The following is a 9,804-nucleotide window of genomic DNA, read 5'->3' as shown; positions in this document are numbered from 1 at the left end:
CCAGACATCATCCTTGTTGCTCTGTGCTTTGACCCTAACCCAGAGACTTTCAATAGGCCTATCTCCAGTTTCGTACTGGAGCTCTGAGCAATCATATGGCTCTTCTAAGAAAAGCACAACTCCTCTTCTCCCCTGCCTGTCCTCCTTGAACAGTTTATATCCATCTGTGACAGTGCTCCAGTCACACGAGCTATCCCACCAAGTCTCTGTTATTCCAGTTACATCATAATTCCTAGACTGCAAGGACTTCCAGTTCTTCATGTTCATTTCCCAGGCCCCATGCATTCATGTATAGGCATTTGTGTTAATTAGCCAATTGCCCTATTTTCTCAGGAAGTACCCTGCTGTTTTTAGGGGGTTACATACTCTAAGGTCCATCCATTTTCCCTCCCTCTATTTGAAAGGCCTCTCTTCACATTTTGCTTCCCTCTAAATACACCTCCCTCTGAGACCCTTGAAATGTTGTTCCATGCAAGTTGCTTTTGCACTGCTAAGTGAGTAGTTTTTGTGTTTGCTTCTGCTCTTCAGCCCCTGGGGATACACTGGAAAGTTTTTTTGTACTTAGGGGCTTTTGTGGCTACAGAAAGAAACATCTCAGAGTCTGCTTTATTTGTTCAGTTGTATAGTTCATGGAGTTGAATTAAAAGGTAACTCGTGTAACTGGATGTTAACTTGTTACTGGCCTGGAGTGTTGCTCTTGTATATCATTTCACATGGCTAATGAGAATAAGATGCTTTTTGCCAGTACATTTATTCTGTCTGGTTGGTTTAGTCTGCCTGCTTTTGTTTCCTTTCTCTTTTTGCCTATTCATTTGAGGCAGTTCCACCTTGAGACAGGGACTCTCAACAGAGAAAGGCCTGATTTATCCCCTGGTGACAAGGTGGAGCAGGTCACTTCCTGGGCCCTGGTGAAGGAGGAGTTCACTTGTGCATGAGGAGCAGAAGGAAAGCCAAAGTGCAGCGTGGAAGTGAATCAAGTGGTTGTCTTGGAAAATGAGAGACAAATTGCCCTAGGGAAGGTTGAGCTCCTCATGCCAGATCTCAGGACTGGCACCATCCTGAACTGGATGGATCCCATTTCTTTTCTGCTTTTGTTCCCTTATCTTCACTATAGTGTTGTTAGAGTAGTGTTACAGTAGTTGCATGTGACTGTGCCTTATTCACAGTCTAAACAGTCAAGGTAGACTATTGTCTGGCAGCAGGAGAGAGGGGTAGAGAGAGGTGAAGTGACTGGTCAGAAGTCAGACAGGGCAGTGGGTAAGCTGGTGACAGAACCCAACTCTCCTGATTCAAAGTCCAGAAGCCTACTTATGTTTTGTTAGCAATCCTGAGCCCAGGGGTGGCAGGGAGGTGTGGGACCCTTGCTGCTGTTGAACTTAACAGTGATTTTTGGGATGAGTTGCTTTAACAGTTCATACATCCCTCCATGGGGTTTGGGTCCAATCTTGAGACTCCTGGCTTGTTTTGCTCAGGAATAGCAAAGGAGGCTAATCCATTGTGGACCATGGTGGCTGGAGCAGATGCAGGCTTTCCTTCCACAACCGAGTTAGCTCATTATGGAGAACTGCACTGAGGGTTTGTGGACAAAGGGGTCAGAGCACAGCCTTGAACCCCAGGGCCACAGCCTGCCTAACAACCACTCATCCACATGGCAGCTAACCCCCCAGAGAGGCTGGCCTCAAGCTTCCAGCAGAGCCTAACCCTCTGCCACTCCCTGTCATTAGAGTGGCTGGTCAGGGTTAGCTGACCCTCCATTTTCCCTATATAACCTGAACCTAATCTGCTTTGCTGTTGTGCTCTGAGGGCACTTATACAAGTGCTGTTGTGCTCTGAGGGCACTTTACACAAAGCGCTTAAAGTTAGCGTGTGATCAACCTGAACAGATGTTTGGTGTTGGGTGGCGGAGGCTCAGAGCCTCAATACAGTGGCCAAAAGCCAGGAGGCAGAGGGCACTGTTGCACACCTCAGTGTGCTCTGCAGGCTCCTGGAGCTGCAGGACAGCACCAAAAAGGGGCCAGCCGTAGCCTCACCCCTGGGCTGGTAGTGGCAAGGAAGCCACATTCTTCCCTGTTACCTTGCCCAGGGAAGCCAGCCAGGGCACTCCCAAGCCCCCTTGGCTGACTGCCTACCAGTTCTGGCTGGCAGGACAGCCCCTCTCCCAAGGCTTCCCCTGGATCAGGGGGGCTTTCTGCAGGGAAAGAGTTCCCCACCTAGGAGGCAGCCAGATGGAAGCCAGAAATTTCAAGTTATGGGGAGGGAGGGAGGTAGTCTGGGAGGTTGGGGGGGGATAGTCTGACCCCTGCTGGTTTCGACTCTACCCCTCTGCTTGCTCTCTTGCCTCCTTGACTTGGCTTGCTCTGTGACTCCACTCTCTGCCCCATGCTTTGGCTTCCTGACTCGCCTTGTTCCTATCCAGTTCTTGGGTTGACCTTCTAGCTTCTTGAGCAGCTTGTCCCCAGATTCTGCTCCCTCCTTCTGACCTTGGTTGTCACGTCAGTCCCTGAGTGTCCCCAGACCTGGGCTCCTACAGCCTGGTGTGACAACGGGAAGTTAATAGAGAGTAAGCTAAGAAGGGAATTTACAGTGTGCTAGCTGCTCCATACAAATGCATGTGTGGGCACTCCAAGGCTAACATTAGAATCAGAAGAAACACCCTAGTAGACTATTCCTCATGTGCAAATTTCCTAATTTCCCTAGAACCTGGTCTTCCGTCCTCACCGATCAGCACCTAGTTACAACCTCAAAGTCTCCTGTATGCAGTCATGTGCCTGATCTGTGTGTCCAAGCACGGGTTAATTGCACCCCAATTTATCTATGTTACTGCTTGTGAATGTGGTTACCTGATTTGTATCTGCTACTGCAGAAACCTCAGTACACACATGATTTCAACATAGGGAATGGGTGCAGATGAGAGAATTTTTGTGGGAATGAGAAGAGCGTAGATGGAAACCAAGTTCAAGAACAGGTGGCAAGATGTGGGGGAGGACATGAGGACACTATGTCCAGACTGAAGAATGCTTGGGTAGAAAGACAACATTAATGGCAACAACACTGAGAAGCCATTTGGGGACTCATAGGAAAAGACTGGAATGGAAGATGTTTCTGAAAGAACTGGAAGACAAAGGGTGGTAAGGTAAGTAAGAATAAAGTCTGATTGCTTCAGTTTGAATATTTCAGCATTAATTCCATCTTAAACGATGTCTAGGCAGTGGGGTATAGTGGTGGGGAGAAGAGACCAAGTCCAGGAGATAGTCTCCTCTTCCAAATCACTAGTCTGCTGCTGAAGTCAAAGGAGCACACCACCAACAACCCCCTGTGCTGCTGCTTTGAGGCGCTGTGGGCACATTTACATGTGCCCCTATGGAGCTATGGTGGGATGAAGAGTTTGGTGTCTGTTTCATTTACGTAGGATTTACTGGGTCTGAGGGCTACAGAAACTCTTTACAGAATCTCTTCATGGACTTAGCAGCTGTCTTTCAAGCTGGGGTTGAGGTAGGGGGAGTAAGCAAATGAATGAGAGAGCACTGACCTGGCTATTTTCAACCACGTTAAATGAGGATCCTAGAAATGAAGGTGCTGTTGTTCCTAACAAATCCCTGCAAGCTGACCTTGAATCCTGATACTGCAATAAAGCCTTTGATGTCAGTGGAGTTAAGCAGAGATCGGAAAACAACAGCAGATAAAATTAGATCTGATCTGAACCTCCTAAGCCTTTGCCAACTATCTGAGCTGTGCTCTGCGCCTCTGAAGGACCATGGATAGCTAAATAGGTTTGGAAAACAAGCTATTCTGCCTCAGCTGTAAAAGAGATCTGCAAAGAGCAGAGTTTGAGCCACATTTGAGTCTGGGTGAGGCAGATGGAAGGACCTCTGATAGTCTCTGCCTGTTCTAATGCCTGTGTGCTGGGTATATGGTAGGCTTTAGTTCCTCCATTATCATTCAACATCTTTTGTCAGCACTGATTCCTTTTTTTACTGAAGGAAAAGAAACACTTTTGGGGAACTCTGCCTGCTTTGTGATGCAGCTGCAAAACCTGCAGGTCACAGGGCTTTGTCATTACCTCTTGAACTTTTCAGGAAGTTTGAGCTAGGCAGTTTGCAGAGTACCTTTGCTCAGATTCTCCAACAAGGTCAGGCACAAAAGCCTCCCATCCTTGCACTGGGAATTCAATTGCTGCGACTTTGGAGCTCCTATGGGTATTATTTCTCCAACCATTCCTCTAGACTTGCCTACACACAGAAATTGTACCATTTTAATTATATCAGTGTAGGGAAACTCAGGTGCCTGCCATATGTTATACTTTAGATGTGATTGACCGGTTAATCCCATCTTAGTTGTAATCTGGTCACATGTTTAATCAATTAATGGCATGATAAAACAAGGAATAAACCACAAAGATATTCCACAAAAAAATGTGGAATGACTTTGTGGTGGGTTCCTATCATGCCATTAATTGAATGTGTGGTCTGCTGTGCTCCTGTGGCTAGGAGCCCCTTCAGCTGATCCAGGCTCTCAGCCTCTGGGGTGCATGGCCTGCTGCTGCAGTTGGGAGCCCTGTCAGATGAGGTGACTCCCAGCCATGGAAGCTGGTTACTTGCTGGTGCAGAGGGAGCCTGGGATCATGATCCTGGGCTCCCCCTGCACTGGCAATAAGACATGATGGGATCTGCTGTGTGTGTGGCATGGCAGGAAGCATGACTAGATTGTGCATCAGATCGCATTGTGTCTCTACCTGCATGTCTGGCAGAGCCCTGATACAACACTTCTAGTGTGGATGTAGTTATAGTGATAGCAAATGTTCAGGCTGGAAGGGGAATGAGCGATGTGAGTCTAAGTTACTTTATAACTGGGTTTGTACTAGGAGGCTTATTGGTGTCACTATTTTGATTTTAAAAAAATGTTCACCCTACCCTTAAATAATTAAATTAGTCCACATACTGAATACACCGTTCAGATTTTAGAATCTAAAACCCAGCGGCAAGAGGACTTCATTGAAAAATCTACAACACCGAGTGTTCAGTTTCCAAAGCGACTCTAGCTAATGTGTTAATTTTAGAGTAACAACCATAAAGTATTCCACCTTATACTGTGACATGGCATTGTCAACATTTCACCTTGGTTCACATTCCTTTCCTGAGGAAGTTTCAGTGCAAATTAGTTGGTCAGGGAATTTGATTAACTATTTCTTTGGGTCATTGACTTTGCATCTTAAAAAGATCTCTTATTTTATTGCTTATGTGTCTTTATTTCCCCCCCACACACACACACACTATTATTCATTACTTAATGCTGGGACTGCATACACTTATTTAAGTGCTTGGTATCCTGGTACACAAAAGTTCATGTAAAGAATAAAGCTGCCTAGTTCCAAATATATGCATTTTATCTATACAGTAGAGATGAACCTGAACAAAACTCCTCAGACCAGAATTCCAAAAACCTAGGCCTGTTTTTGTGTTTTGATCCAGTATTGACCCACAGTGGGGTTCTATCTGAATTCCGTATTGCAGCATTTACTTTAATGTGTACATACGCAATAATCAATAATCCACATACTTCAGAGGCAAAAAGCACAGCATCTATATGTAATGTGTATGCACATCACCTTGAACAGCAGTTGAGGGTATTTGTCTGCTGCAGCTACTGTGCAGCTCAAAAAGCTGACTTCAAGGTCAACAACAGGTGGAAGAGTTGCTCAAATCTATTTATATATCCTGCCAGTGACTTCAGTTCAGAGCTAAATGATAATTTGTTGAAGTGAGCTGCTATAACTAATACCTCTGAGGGTTGAACAAGCACTTTTGTACTTGGCACAGAATAATGATAAAATTTGCTACAGCTAATTTAGCTCTTCTTTTGTGTTTACCTGGACTTTAGTTCAAATTTATAGCGGGTCTTTTAAACCTGCATTTATTGGTCGTTGCTGTTAGCCTGTAAGCCTAGGGGGAAAAAAAACCCCATAGCCGAGTGTAAACAGTAACATCTTGAACTGAAGCTAAAATTTGTGTAGTAGCCAGTTCCTGGTGTTACAGAAAGAAATGCATGTGTGATGCATTTCTAATTTAAGTTTTCTGAATAGATTTTGTGCGTAGTGTTGTATCTTCTGTTCGCTTTGGACCTAATCTTGTCCACAGTGGCCAGGGAAGAATGTAATCCCCTATATCGCTCTGATGCATTAATAAACTATTGAATAAAATAAACAGGGTGAGGAGAAGAGAACAGAATTCAGGGCTCTGTGCCACCACCCCCTCTGTCCTTGCCCTGGGTGGCATCTCCTTGTATCTTGTGGGAGCTGCTTATGGAAGCCCATTGCTGACTTCATCTAGCCCTGTGGAGTTGTCTCCTGTGAGCATGTCTCTCAGCTAGCTGCTGAACTCTGAATTGCCCACTGGAGATGAGCAAGGTACCCATAGACCAAGGTACCCATCTGCCTCCATGGGAAAAGCTTGTGTGAAGTAGGATGCCTTTCCAAAGGCACACAAAATCATGAGAGTTATTCAGGGAAAGTAAAATGAGCCCTTGGCCTTTGGCATGTATGTCAGGACTTCAGTAGCAGCCCTGTGTTAAACAGCTAGTATGTGAAACAGGATTTAGCCCTTAGTGTTTTAGATCATTCACTCAGCGGCTGCATCCTAAGCAATCACCAGCCTGAGGAAATTCAGATGTGATGCTGGACACTGCTAGTGTCTTGAGCACTCTCTGAGCTGTGGAAGAACCTGTGTATAGATCAGGAACAGCAGCAAGCTTCAGTCAGGGCCTCTAATGAGACATCTGCCTTGCTCTGTGAAATAGCAAGCACAATAACACTAGTGGCTACAGCCTACCTGTGGCCTCCAGAGGCAGTACCTGAAGCCACTGATGTATGGCAGTCCGTGCTGGTGCTTAGCCTCTGCTGCAGCAACATCCGCCTGTTGCTAATGAAAGGAGGTGTCTGGTCTGGTCCTTTCTGGACAAAGCGTACAGCCAGGGCCACAAGCTGCAGAGGTACATGCTGGGCCTACTGTGATCAGAGCTGGTGTTAGGGAAAATGGCCCCTAGGTGAACTAGTATCCTCCCGCTCCCAACACCTCACCCTTGCCCTGGCACCCCTCACAAGTCAGTGGCAGTGCTGAAAGCAGGGGCAGGGTGCAGGGCACACCCACCCCTAAGGCCAGTTTGGGCTCTGATATCACCTTCAGTCTGGCAGCAGGGGTCCAACTCCAGGAGTGGAGAGCGGGGCAAGGCAGGCTCAGAGGGCTCCAGGAAAACCCTGCAGAGACAGCTGGGGAATCCCATGCTGCTCCAGAGAGGTTGGAGCCCATACCATTAGCCCACCCAGCACAGCTAGACCACCCATCATTGAGGGAGGGGTCCTCAAGCAGTTGTGCAGGCACTGGCTCCCAAGAGGCCATCACCTAGCCAGTCCCAAGAAGGACTCCACTTCCCCCAGCTGTTCCATCTGTATCAGGTGGAAATCCTGCTTGATGGCTGCAGCCCCATCTGCCCATGACAGCTCACAGCCTGTGAGTCCCCAGCCAAGTGGTTTGTGGGGGAAGGACTGTGGCAGAGATGCCCAGAAAAGAGCCTTGTGGGGTAGGGGGTTTAATCATTTCATTGTTGCAATGAGGCATAAAGGGAGGAGAAGGGCTGGCTTCCTATGGACCTCACCATAATCAACTCTGCGGGCATGCCTGAGCCTGATCCTGATGGAGGTAGTAGTCATTTTCTTTCATCCTTTGATAAGACTTTTCAGGTGTGGGTAAGATGAGATGAAACTGAATTTATCTGCACCCAAGCAAAGCTTTTGATACTAAACCTCATAGGAAGTTACCAGCCAGATTTGAAGGGGTGCTAAATCATGAGGTGCATAAGGAGTACCGAGCCAGGGGAGACTATAGTGCGTTGTGTTGCAAGGTGAGTTATCTGACTGGAGGGAGGTTATCAGTGGTGTTCCTCAAGAATTGGTCCCACAGCCTATCCTGTTTAACATTTTTGTAGGACACCTTGGTACATGCATTATGAGTGTCCTCATGAAATTTGTGGTTGACACTAACCTACAAGGGTGGTTGTGGTGGGAATTGCAAGTGTGGAAGAGAACGCAATTATTATATAGAAAGATTTAGGTAATCTTATGGAATGGAGCCTGAGGTCATGCACTGAGGAACCAAGAGCAATGACTTCAGCTATAAGATGGAGTGCATAGACTGGAGACAACTAAGGAAGAGGGACCTGGGCATACTGATTGATCATAGGAAGACCAAGAGCTGCCAGTGCAACATAGCTGTCAGAAAGGTCAACATAATCCTAGGGAATATTAAGTTGTGGATATACAATAAAGACAAGGTGGTATTAGTGTAATTGAATAAAGCATTGGTAGGACCTCTCTAGAATGTTGTGTGCACTTCTAGTTACTACGGTTAAAAAAGATGAAGTTAAATTGGAACAAATTAACCCCCCCCCACAAAATGGTTAAAGGATAGGAGAAATATTCTTATGAATGACTATTAAAGAAGCTTTGTTTATTTCATTTAACAAAATAGAGATTGAGGGGCAATAGAATCACTCTTTTCAAGTAAATTTGTTGGGTTAATATTAGGGAAGATAAAGTGCTTCGCTGGAACACGGTCATGTAGCTACAAACTGGCTACAGATAAATTTAGATTGGAAATGAAAAGATTTCTAACTGTCAGAAGAGCAAGTGTGGATTGATCTTCCATGTGAAGGGCCAGGAGCCTACATCTCTTTAAGATTAAACTGGGTAAATTTAATGTAATGGGTGATAGGATAGGACAGGGATACCTGGCCCACCAATCAATTTGTGTGGTGTGGAGCCATGGTATTAACAGTCCCTGGGCTGGGACATAAAGGTAGCTCTTGTAGTGTGAAAGGCATATGGAAATCCTGTGTCTCATGGTTTTTGCAGTTTACCAGTTGGGGGCAGGGAGGAATTTTTTCCCCCCTTATGAATGCTATCATTTACTGGGTTTTGTTTTGTTTTTTTCTCCTGCATTTGTCTGGGGCAGTGGGATACTGGCCACATCTAAGACTGTGGATTTTTGACTGAGAAGTGCTGATGCTCTTGCCAGTGCTTAGAAAACCTTCACTTCATCTAGAGGACCTTGCACTTCATCTCAAGGTCTTACCGACTGCCAGATTGGGAGTTAGGCAGGAATTCTTCCCCTAGATCAGACTGACATGGAGGACCGTGGGGATATTTTGCATTCCTCTAGCATGTGATGTGACACTTTCCCTGGTACTGTCTGAGCATATTTTAACTAGCTACTTCCCTGTTGTTGAGTGCTGGGGCATTGACAGTGCTCTCCTCATCTCCTGTGTGTTTTCATAAGGCATTTTATGGCAGGGTTGGTCAAAATGTGGCTCAGGTGCCACAACTGGCATAGATGGTCTCAGTGCATGGTGCACAGCAGATCAGGGAGGGGACTGGCTGCACAGTGGCAGATAGGGCAGGCAGGGAGCAAAGCAGAGCACAGATAGTGCAGGGGAAGGGGACTGGAGAGGTAATTGGGGAGGATGGGAAGTGAATTTGTGCCATGCCTGCTGTAAAAGGTTGCCCTCCCCCCCTCGTTATAGGATGGTCTTGGTGTTTGGGATACTGTTCAAAGACCTTGTGTGTAGGAGTGTGAAGTGGCAATTGTGGGGTTTCTGTTGGTTAAGAGTTGTGTGTGAATGCGGGGGACTGGTCTGATCTTGGATGCCCCTTGCAGTCATTTGTTGCTATCTCTTGGCAGCAATTGTTTCCAATCCTCTTGAAACTAATCCATAGAGCTGTGACTGCAGGGCATCAGAGTCACCTGCTGTGGTGCC

The sequence above is a fragment of the Crocodylus porosus genome, unplaced genomic scaffold (genome assembly GCF_001723895.1).
Source record: "Crocodylus porosus isolate Cpor-Errol unplaced genomic scaffold, CroPor_comp1, whole genome shotgun sequence".
Classification (NCBI taxonomy): Eukaryota; Metazoa; Chordata; order Crocodylia; family Crocodylidae; genus Crocodylus; species Crocodylus porosus.
The sequence above is the reverse complement of the archived record's forward strand: the minus strand, read 5'-3'. Positions refer to the sequence as shown.